The sequence below is a fragment of the Nomascus leucogenys genome, chromosome 12 (genome assembly GCF_006542625.1).
Source record: "Nomascus leucogenys isolate Asia chromosome 12, Asia_NLE_v1, whole genome shotgun sequence".
Lineage (NCBI taxonomy): Eukaryota > Metazoa > Chordata > Mammalia > Primates > Hylobatidae > Nomascus > Nomascus leucogenys.
The window spans coordinates 10,354,759-10,376,442 of NC_044392.1; positions in this window are offsets into that span (position 1 = coordinate 10,354,759).

Genomic DNA, 21,684 nt, shown 5'->3' on the forward strand with positions numbered 1-21,684 from the left:
CTGAGAGCAGAGGAGCAGAGGAACTCAGAGCTAGTAGAATCCGCACAGATTCTGGGCCTCTGAGTTGGGGCTGAGACCCAACCTGGTATGGCGGGTGTCCCTGCCAAGTGGGGGGCACATAGAGGCTGATGGCCCCTCCCCTGGGACAGATGCCCCAGTCCCACCCCACAGCCAGCCTCTGAGACAGCCCAGCTGGGTGTGGGCTCCATATGGGCTGCAGAACTGCCCCACCCTAGGCTGACGGAGGACGGGCTGCTGGTGTGTGTGTGCAGGGCTGTGTGTTTCCGTGCAGTCCCATATGTGTCTGTCTGTGTGGGCCTGTGTGTGTGTGTGTCTGTGTGTGTGTTAGGGGTTAGTGAGTGTGCTGGGGGGCAGGTGGGGTGGTGCTCGAGGTTCTCCCTGCCGAGTGTGCACATGGCTGGGTGTGTGTGTGTGTGTGTGTGCGCGTGTGTGTGTGGTGGGAATGACAGTGGATCTGCCTCCGAGTGTGCCCACACAAGTGCCGGGGCTGTGCAGTCCATGCCTGTGTGAGGTGCTGTCTCTGTCCCCACATGTGCCATGCACACCCTCCTCTCTGGGTGTGCCTGCCCATCTTGGCACAAAGCTCTCTCCGGGAGCACCAGCACTGGTGTTCCCCTGCCAGGAGCGTCTTCTGGGCTGTTCTGCTGTCTGTCGGAGGGGAGGGGGCAGAGGGACACTCCAGACCCTGGGATCCAGCCCAGCTTATGAGCAGGGAGGAGCGGGACCACCTCAGAGCTCTGGCCGAGCTCTGCCTGGCTCAGGCCAGGGATCATTCCAGACACAGCTTCTGTCCTGCTGGGCCCCATAAGGAGAAAGGGGGCAACACCCCTGTGGCTGGGGGGCTGCAACTGGCTCTTCCCCATCAGCTTTGGAGCCCAGCAGACGCGCTCCCCTCTATGCCCACTCCCTGGGAGGCGTCTGACACATGATTTATTCATAAAAAGCCATTATTTGTGCCAAAGAAGAACAGAGCCGCTGGCTTTTTAAGTGCTGATAATGCTTTCAGCCTCCCTGCCTCTCCTCCTCTCCCTTCCCCTCTTCTCTCTTCTCTCTCACCTCCTTCCTATCCTTTCTCTTCCTCCCCTTTCTTCCCCTTCCCCTCCGTTCTTTCCCTCGATATTCCTTTATTGTTCTCCCCACACCTCCTCTCCTCCCTATTTCTTTATAGACCTCCCCTCTCACGCCACTCAGCTCCTCTTCTCTACAGTGAGGCTGGGTCAGGGAGGCTCACAATCAATTGTCCCAAACTGGGTAAGGCCTGCACTAGCCTGGAGCCCCAAGGACCCCACCCCTCCACCTCGTCCTTCACCTCCAAAGGACCAGAGGAAGGTTGGAAGGAGGGGGGCCAGGCTGAGAAAGTTGGCGGGGTGAGGGGGGTGTTTGGAGGCTGTCCTGACCAGCTCCCTCTATGCTAAAGGGTGTGATTTCAGCACTCTTATTAGCACCAGTACCCCAGACTCCCAGGTAAACATTCAGTCTTGGTAAAAACAATGCACTTGCTATACAGGTTCAAGGTAAGCCCCTTAGAATGCCTTTCTCCCCCAAAGAATGCCCCCATATAGAAATTCTGGAGTCACCATTATTGAGGTGGTGCCAGGAGAGGATGGCATCAAGGGAGGCACTTGGGCCCCATGACAGAGCATCCCCTGCTCTCAGAAAGGAGGCAGCAGAAGGAGTGTGTTCACAGAGCTTGAACATGGACCCAGGAAAGGGTCTTAGAAGCAGACATCATAGGCCTACATGTGTGTGGTTTTGAACGTGCACATACACACACAGGGCAGCATGTGCATAGCTGCATACTTGCTCTACAGATGCGGAGCCATCCCTCACCCCGTTCCAAAGTTTTCCTCCCCTGAGCACCTGCAGCAGGGGCTGGAACATTTTCCCCATTCAGACACTTGCTCATTCATTCATTCATTCATTCACTCCATGAACTTTGGTTTTATGCCCCCTCTGTGCCAGCCTTTGTGCTGGGCACTGGGGAGGCAGAAATGAACATTATTGGGCCCCAGGGAGGGGGACTGGAGCAGAGAGGGCACTACAGGCCCTCCCCTGCAGCCTTGGGCTGGGGGTTGGGGGCCCAGCAGGCGAGGGGTTAAGTCATTTGGCATCCAGAGCTGGAGCCATTAGGCCTCCTAATTATGAAATTATCGAGGTCCTCAGGTGACTGCTAATTTCACACACACTGTTCCTCTCACGGCTAATGAATGCCCGCAGAACCCACACCTTGTCTTTCCTGCTGAACGGTGACCTGCAGTTAATGAGCTCAGGAAGGCAGACAGGCCGCCGGCTGGGTGGGTGGGGCACCAAGCCTGAGGAGGGGGCCACTCACCCCTCCTTCCCCTCCCGGCTCCCTTTGCTGGTTGCCTGCCCCAGTGAAGACTCCAGGGCCAAAGCCCAGCCCGCAGTTTCTGCAGGACAGGCTAGGCCCAGCGCTCTTGGGAACAGGGAGGGATAAAGATTTGGGGAGGGCTTTGGGTCATATGATCCTGGAATGAGCATGGGCATAGTGAGGGAGGGACGAGGGGGCAGTGAGAAACGAAATGTGGATGGTGGAAGAGGACCATTTCTGCTTGATTCTTGGGCCATGTCAGGGACATTTATGAAGGGTTAGGGAGTCGTGACAGCTTAAGGGGTAGGGATTGGCGGGCAGGGTACAGTCATACCCTGGTGCTGGAGATGACGATGACTTTGGGGGATGGTGGTGCTAATGATACTGGGGATGTCAACTGGTGAGGCTGCCATGCTGCTGCTGGTTGTGATTTGTAAAGTTTAAATTTTTTTAAATTAAAAAAGTAACATAAAACATGTACCCTGCAAACTAGGAAGGAAAAACAAGGGACACATACTAGTTGCAATTTTGGGTGGGGCAGAGTGGGAGCCCAGGTCTAGAGGCTGTGTCCCCCAAATGGAGGCACGTGGATCCTCTGGGCTGACCACCAGGTGGGTTTGAAGGTCCTGTGGCCTGCCCATGGGGAGAGCCCTGCGCCAGCCATGACCACCAGCCAGGTCAATACCGTTGAGTGGCGGCATGGTGAACGAGGACAGCAAGAGAGTGCGAACCCCAGTCTGGGACATAAGCAGCCTTGTCCTAGCTTTCTCCTGCCCTGTGGCCTTGAGCCAGCTCCATTCCTTCTCTGGCCCTCTGTTTCTTGGTGAGTAAATGATAGGGTTAGACTAGAGCTGTGTGTTTCAATCTGTGTTTACAGAGGGGCAGGGCTGGGTTCCCTGAGGTCCACACTCAGCCTGCGGCAGGCACCCCGGGCCGGGGTCAGTGGAAGAATCCCAGGTTTAGGATTTGTGCACGAAGTGCATGAGAAAGGTGAAGCTGCCCCTTCTCCCTCAGGACTCAGAAGGACATCCTGGATTCCCACCAGCCTGGTTGTAGGCTGCGTCCGCTGACAGCAAGTTTCCGCTCTGCCACCAGCTTGCATCTACCTCTGCACCTCAGTTTCCCACATGTCAAAGGTAGGTAATAAAGTGAGAACTCACTTTGGATGCAACAAAAATCTCAGAAATCCTGGCTGTCACTGGGTGACCTGGGCCCAAACAGGCTTTTCTCACGATTCTTCCAGTTCTCTCCCCAAGTGCCCACAGGGTCTCTTTCGGGCAGCTAGCTACATGATGAGGCCAGGAAAAGTGTCTGCACCGTGGGTGTTCCCAGGGAGCGGGGAAGCACAGGGAGAGAGGAGAGTCTGCCTGTCTGCCCACAGGCTCGCTCCTGCATCCTGCCAGCCCTTGAGATGTATTATCCCATTTGACCTGCACACCAATCAGAGGAAGATGCTTTTATTATCTCCATTACAGATGAGAAAACTGGAGATTCGAGAGGTTAAGTGACTAGCCCAAAGTCACAGAGCCAGAAATTGGTAAAGCCAGGTCTCAAACCCAAAGCTGATGGGCCATTGACCCATCTCTCCATGCCAGACCCAAATGGCCAGGTACACATATGCTTGTATATACATTCACACTAAGATACAGATAGACACAGAACTTCGCTCATTGCCACATCTTCCCTGTATGTACACAAACAAGTTTGTTCTCCCCTGTGCTAAGGCAGGCAAACCCACACACCCATGGGCGCAGTCAGACATGAATATATTCCTCATTCGTAGACTTGTAAAAATTCACATGTACATGCCCCCAAGGCAGATGTTTGCACACAAACATACAAAGCACTTCTGCACATGCCTAAACACACGAAAGCATTATTGCATGTGCATGCAAACACTACCTAGGAAAGTGTGCATACACACAAGTTTACACTCCCACGTGCACAGATGTTAGTGTTCACCCATGCACATGCACTGACATACAAACCCAGAGTTGTACAAGAAATATCCTCAAGGGAGCATTTATACACACAGGTGCACACAGGTGTGCCCGTACAGGCACATATTCTGCACATATGAAGGAAGGCATATGAGTACTCTCACATGTACATGCAGGCATGCACACACTTGCACACATGCACAGAGCACACAGGCCTGGGTACCCCAGTACAGCAAGGTGAGCAGCTTCCCTGTACCCTGGGTGTGATGGATGGACCCACATTCTAAGTGACTATCAAAGTGTCGTGGTGTGTGAGGTGCAAACACCAATTAGTGGGGCCTTTGAAAGCATCGGCTTGTTAGAGGGGAAGCAGAAGAGGCTGGAACTGGCATAAAACACGGAGCTATTTAACTCTCACAGGGCGGGGGTGTGTGCACTGTGGAAAGGCCTTTGGGCAGAACTCCCCCCTCCATTCTGCACTTGTTACTGGAGAAGGACCCTCACGAGAGGCCTTGGCAGCCGGCTTTGATGCTCCTTGAAAGTGGGGGGTGGTGGGGGAGCCTCCTGCCAGCACTGGGCTGGCACTGAGCGAGCGGGGGCTGCGCCAACTGGCGATCAATTTCATGCACATCGTAAACCTAAGTGCTTTCTGGAGAGTCGGGCAGATTGCACATAAAGTCCCCCTTCTGTCCCTAGCACACGGGTGGGCGGGTGAGGCAGAGGCTCACCCTAGCAGACAGACCTCCACCAGGCTGCAGGAGACCTGGGTAACCTGGTCCCCAGTAGGAGGTGTCCTTGGGGATGTGGGGAGCTCTCTCAGGAGGGCTGGCACTCTGGGGGCAGCTGGAGATGTGGACAGTGCATGAACCCAGAGTCTATAGGATTCTACTACTTGTTGGCTGAATGACCCTGGGCAATTAGCTTCTCTGACCCTTAGTTTCTTCATCTGTAAAATGGGTTTATGTAGGAATTAAATGAGCTCATGTCCTTGGCATGAGGTGCCACAGAGCTGCAGAACTGATGACCACAAATAAGGTCATATTTACATTTATTCTTATGCCCAAATGATCCAGGATCAGAGTCCCCCCATGCTCACTGCAGCGGCTTTGGCCCCCACCATTCCTGGCAGGCTTTGGGTGGTATGGGTGGGGATCTCCCAGGGGGGCATAAACCTGTCTTTCATTACAGGAACCCACCTATTCTTCCATTCTGTTCCTGCCCAAACTCCTAACTGCTATCCTTGAACATGTCTGGAGAAGCCATCTCTCCCATCATGAAGTACTAATGCCAGCATGTTCTCCAAATACCCTGCCCTTTGGATGCCAAAGAGCGGTTCTGGGCTCTGCATCAATGCCAGGGCGGCAGGGATGGAGCAGGACCCAGTCCAGAGCTTGGATCCTCCCCCAAACCCAACTACTGCCACCCCAGGGGTCAACCTGAATGTAGACATGCAGATGCCTGGGCCCCACGCTTTCTGTGGCCTGAGAAGGAAAGAGAGGTCTGCAGGGCCTTTCCTGTACTTCAAAGGCACCGGTCACACCCCTCAAAGCAGGGTCTAGGCAGAGGGAAGCCTGGTTTTCCCTGGGCAGTCCAGGCCTCTGGTCACACAACAAGCACTGGAATCTGAGCATAGACCGGCCCAAAGGGAGACCAGGATTGCAGCCAGGCCCCCAAGCCCACCCCTCACAGTCCTAGCTCCAGGCCCTGGTGGCCCCTGTGGGGCCTAGGCCACCCTGACATTCGCCTAATTGTATTCCTGCTTTGATGAGTGGCTCCGCAGAGGCGCCGCCACGGATCAAATTAAATGTGAGCCAAGCCGGCAGCCCCGATGATGGCAGGGAAATACCACATTTACATAGCCCAGCATGGGGGCGGGGAGACCCAGGCCCAGAGTGACAGAGACCATGGACCCAGGAGGAGGCAGGGGAGGAAGACAGAGGTGGGGCTGAGGTAGGGTGGGCAGAAGCATCCTCCCCAGGGTCGCTGTCACTGTTGAATAAAGGGCAGGTGGGGAGGGAGGATCAATACAGAAAGAGGCTCTTCCCACCACCAGGCAGGTGACTGCCTCCCTGCCAAGACCAGCCCGTTGGCCTAGAGGTGGGAAGGTGGGGCCCAGGATGCAGCCTTGCGCCCCTCCTACGCCAACTCCAATCTGGGTTTCCACACAGCTCCCTTCACCCCAGCCCAGACCCCACAGCTGGGCTGCAGCTGCCTCCCTCAGCACAGCCCTGGTGGGTGCGGCTTTGAGCTTCTCTTAGGTTCACTCCGGGACATCCTGGCTGCCTGTCCTGGGTGTGTGAGAAGGAACGGGCCCAGGAAGGGTGCGTGGGTGTTTGTGTGTATATGTGTGTGTGGGGGGGTGTTTGTGTGTGTGTATGAATGTGACAGAGTGATCATGTGTGGCACCTGCATGAGACCTTTGTGCAGGTGTGTTGGCTGTCACTAGGCCTGGGCACCTGTTGGACATTAGTGAGCTAGGTCTTCCCTCTCCTCGACGTGGAGTCAGGCCTGAAGGCCCCAGGTGGTCTGGAGGCATCCACCTGTAGGCACTGAGTCTGCGTGCGGGACGTGTGTGGCGCTGGTGTCCAAGTCACAGTGATTGTGCCAATGGCCCCTCCACCCCAAAAGCATGTTCCCAGGTGCAAAGCGCTGTCACAGCCTGCAAACTACCCTGGGAGGTAGGTATTATCCCCGCTTTACAGAGAGGAAAACTGAGGCTCAGAGAGGAGAAGCGGAAGCATCCTGATTCGTACCAAGGGCACAGCTTTGACACAAACCTAGAACTGTCACTCTCAAACCCAGTCGGTCTTTGCCTGCTCTGCTGCTGCCTGTCTTTCTGAGTATGAAGCCTGGGCCTGATGGGTCCAGGCCACACAGCACAGAGGGCTTGTGCTTAGTAGAGATTGACAAATGCTTATTCATCACTTCCTTCAACTTCCTAAACCTATTCCCTCCCGAAACACCCCCTACTTTCCCCCTTTAGCCTTGCAGGTATGGGCTGGACACCTCGTATAGTATTTTCATCATTAACACCATTTACTGAATGCACTCCATGCAGCAGGCAGGAGCCATGCCCTTTCCACATGTGTCCTTGAACCCTATGCCATAGGCACCTTCATCAGCTTCCTTAACAGATACGGAAATGGAGGCTCACACAGATCAAGGAAAGGCTTTTTTTTTTTTTTTCTTAGACGGAGTCTTACTTTGTCACCCAGGCTGGAGTGAAGTGGCATGATCTCAGCTCACTGCGGCCTCTGCCTCCCCGGTTCAAACAATTCTCCTGCCTCAGCTTCCCAAGTAGCTGAGATTATAGGCGCTCACCACCACACCTGGTTAATTTTTGTATTTTTAGTAGAGAGGGGGTTTCGCCATGTTGGCTGGGCTGGTCTCCAACTCCTGACCTCAAGTGATCCACCCGCCTTGGCCTCCCAAAGTGCTAGGATTACAGGCGTGAGCCAGCATGCCTGGCCCATTTTGTTAAGAGTTAGGCTGTGCACCCAGATGTGCAGAGGCGTGTGGAAGGAGAGGCTTCCCATACGTGAATGTGTGTGTGGGCTTACATATTCACACAGTCGTATGTGAGCACGTACACCATGGTGTGAGAGTGAGGCCAGGGCAGGAGCAGGCAGGACCCCCTGCTCTCTGCCAGTCGCTGTGAGATGCTCCCACCAGCTCGCATCATTGGCTCCTCACAACAACTCCACTACCTGAGAATTCTTAGTCCCCCTTTTTTGGAATGAGCAAACTGAGGGTTGAAAATGGGAAGAGATGGCAAGCAGTGCCAGGGCTGGTCCTGAGACCCAGTAGCAGCCTTTAGATGCTGGCTCTTTCCAGAACTCCAAGGCTCAGCAAGGTGCGCCCTTTCCTTCCTGCCGTCTTGGTGGTGCTGAGCGCTGGGGTGGGGTACATTCCTCTGTCTCCACCACCTGCTACTTAGCGTTCCCCCAGCCCAGCTTCAGGGGAGCTAGGCCCACAAAAGCGCCTGTTGGCTCCACTGAGAAGCCCTTCCCCCTCACCCACGGGGTCCAGGGCGGCTTTTACTGGGAAAATAATTAGAAATCTAATTCTTATTTCTCCCACTCTGCTAATTGTCTGTGGACAATTTGATTGTAACAGTCGTCGCTGAAGCAGAAAAACCACCTTATTTCTGCCAGACATCCTCCCTGCAATTAACACCAGCAACTGCTTTGCTCTCTTCTCACCTGCAGAGACCCAGGGCCCTGAGGTGCCCTCACCTTTCTGCCTCCCAGCTCTGGTAAGCGCATCTGGGGACCAGGCATAGCCACAGGGTGGGGGGATGGGGCAGAGGGAGGGTGGGTGTCCAGGGACCAAGGGTCAAGACGACAGAGAGAGAGAGAGAGGAGAGAGAGAGAGAGAGAAGATGAATAAATATGAATATTTGAGCATTTGGATAAAAAAGGGAGAGATGGAGGCCTAGGCCCAGGGGGAGACAGTGTACTGGGCCAGACCCAGGTCAAGAGAGATGGGGGGAGAAGGGAAGGCAAAGGAGGGAAGAAAGTGCCCAGTAGGGGCCAGTCTTGGCAGGAGCCCAGACTGTCCCTCTGCCAAGGCAGGGGACACAACTTCTCTGAGACAAAACCAGACAGTGTGTTGAGGAGCTGGCTGTGGAGGGCTCCCCAGAGAGCCCAGCCCCTGTGGGATGTGGCTGATTAGGAAAGGAAGGAGCTCGGGAGGAGGGGATGGGGCATGAAGGCGATGGGGGGATGGGAAGGGGGAGGGATCCAGGCCCAGACAAGACTGTGAATGGCAACGGCACTGAGAATGAAACAGCACAATCCTGGACTGACCTGTTGATCAAAGCTGCGAGGCTCCACTCTCCGCCGCCACCGCCCTTCCCTCCCTGGGAGCACAGCCCCTCTGGGGAGAGGGTGGTGGGTGCCCTCCACTGTTATGACCCCATTGTTACTCCTCACACATCATATCTGCAGAGCCCCCAGCCCCGTCCCGGTCCCCCGCTCTGCCTCATATCTCCCCTGTTGGCAGGACTCCGGCAGGGGTTACCACATGGGTTGAGTCTTCCCTGTTAGGACACAGGGCAGGCTGAGAGCTTAGCAGTCCCCTAGGCCTCTGCTGAAGCCTGGCGCAGAGGGCAGGAGAGAGCCTGCTGTGTCGGCACCAACCTGGGCACCCTAGTGCCTGCTGCTCTCAGATGCCTGGCTCAAGGCATCTGCCCCAGGGCACCTGCAGGTGCCGTGGGATGGCTTGCTGCATGTTCTGTGAAGGGGGCAGGTGTGGGCAGCTCAGCTCAGCTCATAGAGGAGCCCTAAGCAGTGTCCCCTGCCTTCACCCCAGGGCTGCCCATGCCTGGTGAGGGCTCTGACCCAGCCTTTTCTCCCTTAGCTCAGAGTCTTGTGGGGAGAGTGGAGGGAGAGTGTGGGGGCTGGCAGCTAAGTGGAGGGGCCTGGGGCCTGCAGAGGGGTGGTGGAGTGAGAGAAAGAGAAAGGGGAGCTTTATCCCAGAGCCTCCTCTGTCTCTTCTTCCCTCTGCCGTCTCTCAGCCCTCCCCACTCCTCGCTCCCAGTCTTGTCAGGGGAGGATGGGGGTGCCGGGGGCTCCTGTCAGTCTGGAGCTGGAGAGCTCCCCGGGCTTCATTAACATGCAAATTAGCAAGTTCTGACTGGCTGTGGCAGCGACAGGCAGCCACCCCTCCCAGCCCCAGGAGTGTGTGTGTGTGTGTGTGTGTGTGTGTGTGTGTGTGTCTCCTCTGCGGCAGGGCTGGATGGAAGTGGGGGAGCAGCTCTCATTGCCCTGGTCTCCACAGACAGCAGTGCAAGTGTGTCTAACACACATACACACACCTATACACACATACCTACAGAAAGACACACACATAATACACAGCTATATACAGCCACACATCACACAGTCTTAGGGACATTCATGGACACACAGTTACGCGTATAGCATCACATACACAACTTCACACACAGTGGTCACACCCTAAACTGTCTCAAATAGGCATACCCTTTCCAAACTCACACTATTTTTCATGCCCTCGCCACAACCCTGCTGAGGAACAAACCCACAAACACACCACCCCCTACACAGCCGCACACATACACACATAATCTCAGTTACACAAAATCACACACAGGCACAGTCCAGGGAGAGAGCGGGGCTGAGGCTCCACACTCAGCCCTGGAGAGCAACTGCCTCCACCTGGATGCCCTCCATGCCCACCTCACCCAGCTTCCTTCCACCTGAACTGGCCAAGATCAGCCTGTGTCTCCCCCGGTCAGCTCTCAAGGTTGAATACTGTCTGGCCCCTCTGCCTCGATGCACCCTGAACTCCCTCACCCGGTCCACTTGCACTGCCTTGCAGCCATCACCTCTCCTGGCTGCCTGCCCTGACCCTCTATCCGTGGGGCTGGGCCCCTGGCTCTGGCCGCCCAGGCTTCCCCTTGAGAGTGGCCCTGGTCACGCTGCATTGAAATTGCCTGTTGATGTGTCTGCCTCCATCAGGATAGGAGCTCCAGGAGGACAGGGCCGGCGTCAGTCAGTCTTGTTTATGGCTCTGTCCCAGCGCTCAGCTCACTCTGACCTGTCCGTGCTATTTCTGCAGCGGATGGAGCGGGGGCCAGCAGTGTTAACAACAGGAATGGCTAAGATTTTTACATGGCATTCGCTCTGTGCCGGGCCATATACACAACAACCCTACGAGAGAGTTTTTACTATTCACCCCATTGTCACAGTCAAGGAAACTAAGGCACAGAGGGCTTAAGGTGCCTGAGCAAGATCACCCAGCCAGAGCTGCGGTCTGAACTCCGGTTGCCCAGCTCAGAATAGCCCTGCACATGCTCTTCCCAGGACTCTAGGCAGAGATGTGGGGTGTTGAGGGCCGTCACAGGGGGGCCAGAAACATTCGTTGGAGAGGGGAAGAGCAGCAGGAGGAGATCTCAGTTCCTAGGAATAGACGGAGGACACTAGATCTCTGAGTGGAAGGTCTGTGGTTACTCACCACCTGCACGGAGGCCCTGGGCCAGGGATCCTGGGGCATCAGGGTTGGGGAGATAGAGCAGGACACCCATTTTAGAGAGGGGTTGACTGAGGCCAGAGAGGTCCTAAATCACACTTGCCTTCCATTTCTCGAATATCTGTAAAGTGTGCCAAGCAGACTTGTTTATCTGCTTTAACCCTTGAGACAGCCCAGTGAGGTTGGCACAATAGTTAGCTCCATTTTACAGGTCAGAAAAGTGGGCTTCATGTATCTCTATATGCCCAAGGTTGGTGTGGATATCTGTGGTTTTGTCTACAAGGAACCATTTTCAACCCATGTTAACCCTGATTTTAGAATGGAAGCTGCCATCTTTTACAGAGCCTACCCTCCTGGGCAATGTTGATTGGCTCAGTGAAGGACATGTGATTCACACTGGGCCAATCAGAAGCCCTGGCTTGAGTTTTGTTTTAGTTTTTTTTTTTTTTTTTCTTTAGACAGAGTCTCACTAGGTTGCCCAGGCTGGACTGCAGTGGTGCCTTCTCAGCTCACTGCAAGCTCCGCCTCCCGGGTTCAAGCGATTCTGCCACTTCAGCCTCCCGAGTAGCTGTGATTACAGGCATGTGCCACCATGCCCGACTAATTTTTGTATTTTTAGTAGAGACAGGGTTTTGCCATGTTGGCCAGGCTGGTCTCCAACTCCTGTGATCTGCCCGCCTCCATCTCCCAAAGCATTGGGATTACAGGCGTGAACCACCACACTCGGCCCTGGCTTGAGTTTTGAATTTAGGGCCAAGGTGAGCCTCTGGAGTTTTCAGCAGCCTGGATACTCCTCTGCAGTAGGAAAAGGGAAACGCAAACACGCTGAGAGCAAGGGAGGGAGGTCCATCTATCCCCTGCCTGTACTGGGGCAACTTAGGGTGTTTCAGCACATGTTTTGTTGACTGGGCAGTCTCCCAACTAGCTCAACCTTCCCACATCTCTCCCCGACCCTTCCTTGTCATCTCTCTGCTTGTCTAGGGCCCCACACTTACCCAGGGGGCTCACAACAAGTGTCCTAGAGTGCTGAAGAGGGGCAGGAGGGGGCTGTGCCCATTGGATAATCCTGGTGGGCCCTGAGCCAGGATTCAGGGCACAGACCACCTCTCTCCTGCTGGATGACTGGCGAATAGCCAGCTTCAGTCACTGAGTGGTCCCCATCCTCACACTGCCCAAGGCCCAGGCCCTTGTCTGCTTGTTCACTCTGCCCAGAAGAGTGTCTGACATACAGTAGGCACTCACTGTCCATTTTGGTAATGAATGGATGGATGGATGAATGAACGGACTGACATATGTCCCTGTCCCAGGCCCTGGCTGGGCCACAGAGCTCACTCAGCTGTGTGGAGTGAGCCTTGTCATTGGGCACACTTGGTTCCCATGCGGCTCTCTGGCTCTGGAAACCACTGGAGCTTGTGGGTGCAGCTCAGCAGGTGGTCCTCCCTCTGACCTGTCTGTCTCATCCCTTTCTTCACCTTCCTTCAGGCTTTGGAGTCTTTTATCCAGTCTAGAGTGCAGGGATGTGGAATCTGTGGGTAGCACTCTCAGTGCAAGCTGCATCCAATTTTTTTTTTTTTGGTCTTAACTTAGAAGAGTATCTTTTGAATGTAAAAGGCCAACAGTACACACTTTTGTTTCTTTTGTTCCATGCAGGGGTGACCCCAGTGTCACTGTGTATGGTGGAGCAGGCTATGAATGGCACCCCCGTGTTGTGTAATGTAGCAGGCTCAAGAACGATGGCCTTACTTCCAAGGCTGGGAGAGACCCGTGGGGAGCAAGTAAAGTCGTTTGGTGAGAATTGGTGGGAGAAAGAGTGGCCTATTAATTAATAACTCAAAATGTCATAAGGCCACATCAGCTATTGAGCTAGGGACTCCAACCTAAGGCTCCTGACAACCCAGGACTTCCAGGCCCTTACAGTTGCCTTTCTGAATTCCCCAGAGAGCATTCTTAGCAAATTTGACCACTTGCTTCTGAAGTTAAAATTGTCAGGGCTTTCTGAACATGGCTGGATGCATCTTGCCCTGTCCCCTGGGCCTTTGTCTTTCCCAGATCCAGTGTGAGGCCCATGTAGGGCTCGGCTGTCACCTACCCTCCTGGTCTGAAGGCCACTGTTAGGCCTGTCTCTTCTGTTCAGAGCTTTTTGAGCCAGGAGAGGATCCTAGGTCTCTAGAGAGAGAAGAAAGGTCCAGGCCTGCCTGTGGGCCAGAGTCCTGAGTGTCCTTCAAGACTGACCCCAAATTCCACCGGGTGGAATAGAGGTGCTTGCGTTTCTGGCTCTGGTTCCTCAGCTTGGCAGCTGCCATGGGCATCTGGCACAGACAAGACAGAAGCCAGCATGGCCGGCACACCATGGCAGCCCTCCCCAGCCCTGGAAGCAAAGGGTTAACAGGCTAGGGAAGGAGGGAGCAGCAGTCCTTTGGCTAAGGAGCCTTGTTAATTGATTCCCTCATTCCCATTTGTTCCTGCTAAAGAGAGACAGATGAGAGGGAGCCCGCCAGGCCTGTCTTGGCACCCGGCAGCTTGGCTGGGCACAGCTGTGCTCATGGCTCTGGTGTCTCTGTGGGGGAGGGGTCGGTCATAGCGGAGGTGAGGAGGTGGGGCAGTCCCATCGCAGACCCCGTGCCCCTCTGCTCACTTCCCTACAGGCAGAGATGATCTCAGAGCTCTCTGGAGAGGACAGATCTTTTACTTCACCTTGTGGCACCTCTTTGATCTTTCTGCCTGCGCTGTCACCACCATGGGCTGGGAGCCCAGCAGCCAACACCGGAGGCAGCTCCCTCACCATGGGCTCCTGATGGGACCCTGCCAGCCTGAGGCCCAGGCAAGGTTTCTGCCTGGAAGAGGGTCAGCTCTGGCCCATGCAGTTTAGTTCTGTGCCTTTGTGAGGCAGGCTGAGGTCCATGTCACTGAACCTCACCATGGCTGCAGGCTCTGTCTGAGCCCCCTGGTCCTGACCTGCCTTAGACCCAACTTTTTATCTGTTCCTGCCTCATCTTCATCTCAGCCAAACTTGCTGATGCCTATAAAATTGGGCTGTTTTGGAGTATGACAGACGAGAGCCTGCCAGCTTCCCCTGAGAGAACGAAGTTTGAATGTCACGATGTAGTCAAGCCTGAGACCCTGGGGTTCACATGTCTGCCACGCTCTAGCTGCATAACTTGGTCAGGCCATTTTTACTTCCGTGAGCCTTGATTTTCTCACAGGGAAAAAGGCAGTGATATTAGTACCTATCAGTGGTAGACTGCAAAAGTGGCCACAATTCCCCATCCCTCCCTGTGTGCACCTCATGGCAGTAAAATTTGGCAACTTCTCCCATTGCCTTGAATCTGGGATGATCTTGGACTGACTTTGGCCAACAGATGTGGTAGAAGTGACAGAGCCAGTTCTGAGCCCAAGCCTAAAGAGGACTTGTATGCTTTCCTCCATTCTGTTGGAGCCCTGCCCAGCTGCAGTGTGAACAAGCATGGGCTATCCTGCTGGATGAAGAGAAACGTACGGCTCAGTCACCCTCAGCATGCAGATGTCAGCCAGCCAACCCCCAGAAGCAGAGCCACTTAACTGACCAGCAGCTGACTGCAGATGCATGAGTGAGTCCAGCAAAGTCCAGAAGAAGAGCTCAGCTGAATTTCCAAACCATAGAATCGTGAGCTTAATAAGTGGTGGTTGTTTTAGCTATAAACATTGAGGTAATTTGTTATGCAGCAAAAGCTAACTGATATACTATCGCTAATCACTGTTGTGTGGATTAAATGAGAAAATATAGTAAAAGACTTAGCAAAGTGCCTGGCACAGAACAGATGATCAGAAAGTAGAGCTTCTATTACTGTTGCCCAGGGTAGAGTCATTGACCACAAATTAAAGCCTCTTGTATTTGAGATTGTTCTTATTGGCACTCAGAAGTTAAGAGACCTATCCCCTCCACACACTTTTGTAGCAGTAATGAAAATAACAGATAACATTACTGAGCACTTACTAAGTTCCTGGCTCTCAGGCTTTGTAGCAGGTGTTTTTTTGTTGTTGTTGTTTTGTTTTGTTTTTGTTTCTCTTTTTTTTTTTTTGAGACAGAGTCTTACTGTCACCCATGTTGGAGTGTAGTGGCATGATCATGACTCACTGCAGCCTCCATCTCCCAGGCTCAACTGATCCTCCCACCTTAGCCTCCTGAGTAGATGGAACTACAGGTGAGCTTCATCACACCCAGATAATTTTTGTATTTTTTGTAGAGAGGGGGTCTCGTCATGTTGCCCAGGCTGGTCTTGAACACTTGGGCTCAAGTGATCCTCCCACCTTGGCCTCCTAAATTGTTGGGATTACAGGCATGAGCCACTGCACCCAACCTGTAGCAGGTGTTTTAGATACATTTTCTCATCTAATCTTCACTCAACGTTAAGAGACAGGCAATCACATTTACATGTTATTTCATTTTGCACACCCATCATTTTATTTTTTATTTTTTGTGGAGATGAGGTCTCACTGTGTTGCCCAGGCTGGTCTCAAACTCCTAGGGTCAAGCGATTCTCCCACCTTCGTCTCTCAAAGTGCTGGGATTACAGGCGTGAGCCATCATGCCCGGCCAACTCACCACTTTAAACCCAAGCAAATGGAGGCTTGGAGATGTGAAATCTAACTTGCCCAAAGTTATACAGCTAGTGAGCCTAGCAAGACCCGTTCACTCTTCTGAAAGCAATGGACTATCCTTTACTTTTTCATGCTTGGACAATTCAACTCCAATCAGCAGGCATATCCTGGTAACTCCAGGCTCTGCGTGTATCGGAGTCATCCTCACACTTTCATCAGATGTTATAGTTAAGCTCAGTTAGATCCCCACCCCACCACCCCACCACCCCATCACCCCACCACCCCATCACCCCACACCTGGATGCTGCTGAAGCTATATTCTTTTCTCTGTCAGGACAATGTGTTTAATCCTCTGTTCTCACTGGATGCCTTTTGGGGGTCACCAACTCTTCTCTGGCTGCCCCTCCTGCACCTCCAAATGACAACTTACTGAGTTTTCCACTCTTTTGCAAACTTTTCCTTGTTCTCATAGTTTTGTTCCATCTCTCTAGTCAGAACTTCATCTGACACTCACGGCATATAAGGAACACTAGGGACATTATCTGCTCAGCACCCTTCCCTTCTCTTGGGAATCACAGCCCATCCCAGCCCCCTCCAGCCCCGTGGTCATAGCGTGAGCTGCCAGGCTCTTATAGGAACCTCACTCCTGGGCACAGCTGATTGGCTCAAGAATGGCACATGGTTGAAGCCCTGCCAATTAAATTTCTCCAAGTTTTTAGACTGGAATGCAAGAGAATGTCTTTCTTTTATATCCTGCAATGATATACAAATTGAGAGGATGCCATTATGAATTTTTCCATATTTCCTTTTTTCTGTTTCAAAAGAATTTCATTGCTTTTGTGTGTGAATAGTTTTTAGATTAGTACATCTTTTTTTTTTAATATATGGATTTCTGGGGTAGTCTTTTCCCTCTTCACAAACTATACATTATCATATTTCTTTACATTTTTAGGCCAAAGGTGGCCAGGTCAGCCCTATTGAAGAGAAAAACGTTTAAGATAAAATTTGATTCTGATTTTTAAAAAAATCTAAGGGATGGTGGCCATGTGTCCTGGCTTGGGGAAGAAGCGGGTCTGCAGCTGGAAAGATGAGCTGGCATTGGAGAGACTCTAGATGAGCTGCTCTCTGGGCCATTCCTGTGGGTTAGTTCTGTGGATTCTGTGAGCCAGTAAATCCCTCTTCATGCCTATAGGAGGCTGAGTAGTGTTTCTGTCACTTACAAACCAGAGTTCTGATCAGGTTTCCTGCCATATAGCCTTTCCATACGTTTCTTCCAGAGAGGCCAGGGCAACCCTCTGGAGAGTGACGGGAAAGGGCAGGCAATGAATGTTTCTCCCCTGGAGAGAGAAGTCCCATAGGCTAAAGTCCCATCTTTAAAGATGATTCACAAATCACTCATGTTTCCCAATCTTAGAAGTAGGCACCAGGCTAGGCATGGTGGCTCACACCTCTAATCCCAGCACTTTGGGAGGCCGAGGCGGGAGGATTGCTTGCACCTAGGAGTTCAAGACTAGCCTGAGCAATTTAGTGAAATCTTATGTCTACAAAATAAAGATAAAAATTAGCAAATCCAGGCATGGTGGTGCTTGACTGTGGTCCCAGCTACTCAGCAGGTGGAGGTGAGAGAACTGCTTGAGCCCGGGAGGTCGAGGTTGAAGTGAGCTGTCTTTGCACCACTGCTGTGTTTGCCTGGGTGACACCACAATAAGACCTTGTCTCAAAAAAAAAAAAAAAAAGAAAGAAAAAAAAAGGAAAAAAAGAAATAGGCACCACAACCAATCAGAGACCCAGATGTCACACTCTCCCCTTTCTTTTACCATCCATGTCTAGGCCATGAATGAGTCCTGGCAATTCTATCTCCCTAAATTATCTCAAACCTGACCATCTCTCTCCATCTCTGTCACTGCCCTGGGCTCACAGCATCCTCATCGCGGCTCTGAACCTCTGCAGTGACTTCTACCTGGGCTGTTCCCTGAGCACGTGCATTCTCCACAAGCCAGCACAAGTGTCCTCAGCATGCCCATGGAGATCAAATCACATTGCTTCTTTTCTTAAAGTGCCAAGACTTAAAGTGCCAAGACTTTCCACCTCCCATTGCATCTGGAATAAGACCTCCCGTTCACACACACCCATTTGCCCTGCTAAATCCACGGTGGTCTTCCTGCTGTACTTCCAACACAGTCCCTTCTCTCCTTCCCCAGGACACTGGCCCTGTCCTTCCCTGGGCTTGGAGCTCTCTCCCCTCACTGGAGAGTCCAGCTCCTTCTCTTTGCTTAGCTCTCAGAGAGTCCATCCTGATCCTCCTTCCTAAAATAAGCCCTCGGCCCAGTTACTCTGCGATCCCATCCCTTGTTTGTATTCATCACAGCATCATTATAACCCAAGTTATTTTGTTCGTTTCCTTGCTTGGAGTCTGCCCCTCTTACTAGAATGTAAGCTCAGTGAGGGCAGGAAGTAGGTCAGCCTTGTTCCTAACATAGCACTTGGTACATAGATGGGTTTGAGAATTTTTATTGCATGACTAAGTGAATAGTTGAAACCAGGCAGGGAGGCAAATTATCCCCATTCCACAGAACAGAAAGTTGGGGCTGGCACAGAACCAACAAATAGCAGCAAGGGGTCTGAAGCCTGGGTGTGTGTGAGGAGAGAGCCTCTGTGCTTTCCAGAACAGCCAGCATTTGTGTCACATTTGAATTTACAAAGCAAGCCCATGCCCGTTATTTTAATTGATCTTTCCCACTCAGTTCATTCTCCCAATTTTATAAATGAGGAAATGGGAGCTTGGAGGGGACTCATGCATGGCTGGTCCAAGGGGCTCTGTCTTCAGTGGGAACTTCTGGGGTCTTACGGGTTTCTGGTGCCCCTAAGCCTATCATGATTGGAGGGACTCAGCCCAGCTCCCCCTGCCCGACCAGGATCCCTGCCTACAGGGCACCACCTCCCTCTACCCCTGTGTAGCCCGCCTGCCTGTGTCTGTCACATCAAGTTCAAGTGATTCATGTGGCAGCAGCTCCTGGTCTGCCTGTCGGCACGTCAGCTAGTCCTGGTTACCATGACAACAGGATGCAAGGCACCAGGGCATCAGTGAGCTGTGGCTCTCTGAGGGGCAGTGCCATAGGCGAGGGAGGGGGCTTGTTTCTTCCTCCTGTGGGAAGCTTGGCAAGGGCTGCAGCCGCTGGGGGCTGGGTGGCCCCTCCCTGCCTCCGTGCCTTGGCATTTCCTTCCTGCCATCTGTGCTGGGAGCTGGGGGAGGGGCTGGAGTGCCGTCCCTGGTGGGAGGGGTCTGGGAGCAGATGGGTAGGAAGAGCAGTCCTTCCCATCTAGGCTACGCCCCCACCCCGGTTCCAAAGACTCTCCCAGGGCCCTCAGCACACCACAGCCTTTCTTTCCTTGGCATAAATGGGAAGTTCAAGACCCAGTGCAGTCAGAAAATTGGTCTCTGGTCTTGGAACAGAGCCTAGTGAGGGAGGAGGGGCTCTTCGCGGGAGGGTCCTGAGGCAGCTAACCTGCTCTGTGCCAGAGCCTGGCTGGGACCTCCTCTCAGTCACTCTTCCCAGCAGCCCTGTGGCTGAGTGTCACCATACCCCATTTACAAAGGGGAGACTGTGCTTCAGAAATGACAGCTGGAAAGTGGCAGCACCAGGATTCAAACCCAGGTCCACCTGGCTCCCAACCTTGTTCTTGCTGGAACACTTGCTGCCGCCTTAGAGAGGGAGGGACTCCTTCCTGCTTCAGCCCCTCCATCTAGTCAGTCCACCCCTACCAGAGAGGTGAAGGCTGGGGGCGAACTCCCGGAAGGCTCACTGCTGTGCGATTCTGGTGCCTGGATTTGGGTCACAGTTCTAGAGCAGGCTGCGAGACCCTGGTGGGTCTCGGCCCTGCTCCAGGCCACAGTCCCTTTGTCCAGGAACTGGAGGGGAAGTGAGGTGTTGCTCAACAGCGCATATGGGGCTACTGTCCGGCCCCAGGGAGAGGGCTGGGGCTGGGCCTAGGATAGGTGACAGGGACCGGGATGTGGCCAAAGGAGTCTGAGTTAGCAGGAAGAGCAGTGGTTTGCATTCACAATGGGATGTCTGAATGGAACGCTGCTCATTTGGAATTGCCTCCGAGAGTCATTGGTGCCCCAAACCCCCACGTTCTAAAGTGAGAGGCAGATCTCTTCAGGCCTCGCAGGACTGATGACCTCAAGCTGGTGTGGCCCATGGCACACACTTCTATGCTACCTTAAGGAAGGTGAAAGTGACAAGTGTGGGGAGGGGAAAGACAACGAGGATTCCTTGGTCAATGTGCTCTACCTGGGGAGGGGTGGTATGTGCCCCCCCTACCTACTCCCACCTTAATTTGGGTGAGCGGTGGTGCTTCAGGAGAAACACTGGGAGAAGCTGGCAGAAGTGTTCTCTAGAATTTGCCCCTGGCTTGAAAAGAGTCTAGATGGGGGTGGTGGCTTGGAGCCCAGACCCCACCCAGCCCAGGTTCTTCCATGGGTCAGAGTAGCCGTGGGTCAGAGTGGATGAGGCACACTGCACAGAAGGTTCTACCTGCCTTGCTAGGTGACTTCTTGGAGTCTGAGTGGAGAGAACCCCAGAAATAGGAGCTGGGGCAGGAACAGTGGGGTGATCTCCGTTGCAGATCCATTGCCCACGTCAGGGAAATGCCAGTTGAGAATCTCAGTGAGGGGCTCTGCAGAGAGGACCCCTAAGCCCCAAGCTTCCTAGAGGACCAGGCCTCCCAGACCCATCTCCTCAGCTTTCTCAGCCGTAGCCAGGCCTGGGCTAGAGAGAGGAAGGACTCTTTAGATTGAATGAGACATTGAAGTTTTGATGCTAGATGAGATTGGAAATTCTAACTCATCAAAATGAAATTGACAGTGCCTGAGAGTGCCCAGAAAAATGATGGGATCTGCCCCAGGAGCAGGACCCACAAGAACAAGCTGTGGAGAAGCATCTTAGGAGGTGCTGAGGAAGAATCGAGGGTCTTTCCCATCTGGCGCAGCCATTCCCGTAAGCTGGTCCCTTCGGTGGGTGTCCCGAAGAGGTGGCTATTTAACCCCTTTCCAGGCCCCTCGCCCTCCAGCTACTCCTCGCCTGTTTCCTCCCAGGACTGAGCCTAAACTGGGAGGGATCCTGGGGTGGCTGCGTCTCCCCTTCCACTGCCCCCCACAGGGCTCCTTTCGGCTCCCTCCCTGCTCCTCCATCCAGCCCCCAAATTCCCCAGCCACTCCTCCACTGGCCCTAAGTGGCCCTCCCTTTTTCCTCTCCTCCCCCTGCCCACTCTAGAGCTGATTTTGGCTTCTTGGACCTGAGTTCATCTTCGAAGTTGGGGCAGGCTGGGTCCCGTATCCACAGATGGACCAATATATCTAATGGCTCAATATCCTCTGTTACAGATAGGGAGATTGAGGCCCAGGAAAGCAAGTGAACTTCCTAAGGCTATGCTGCAGCCATACTCCTGGCAGAGGCAGGTTAGAATCTAGGCCTTCAGCTCCTTTCTCTTGGGCTCGACGGAGTATCTGGGGCTCCCTGGGAGAGATGGCTGGGCCAAGTCTATGACAGATCCCACTCACCACCCCTCCCTGCCCTGCAAAAGCCATCCAGAAAAATCACAGAGGACAGAGGGCTAGAAAGATCCCTTCCCAGAGGGCCTCAGGCTCCATCAGCATTGGCAGAGATGTCAGCACCTGGCAGTCACCTACACCCCACACCCAGCCCTGAGGTTCAGTGGGCCACTGAGACCCTTGGGGAGCTGGCTGTCAGAGCAGCTTCTGCCAAGGGCTTCTGCAGTGCCTACTGCTGTGGACTCCAACCAGGTGGGGTTTAAAAG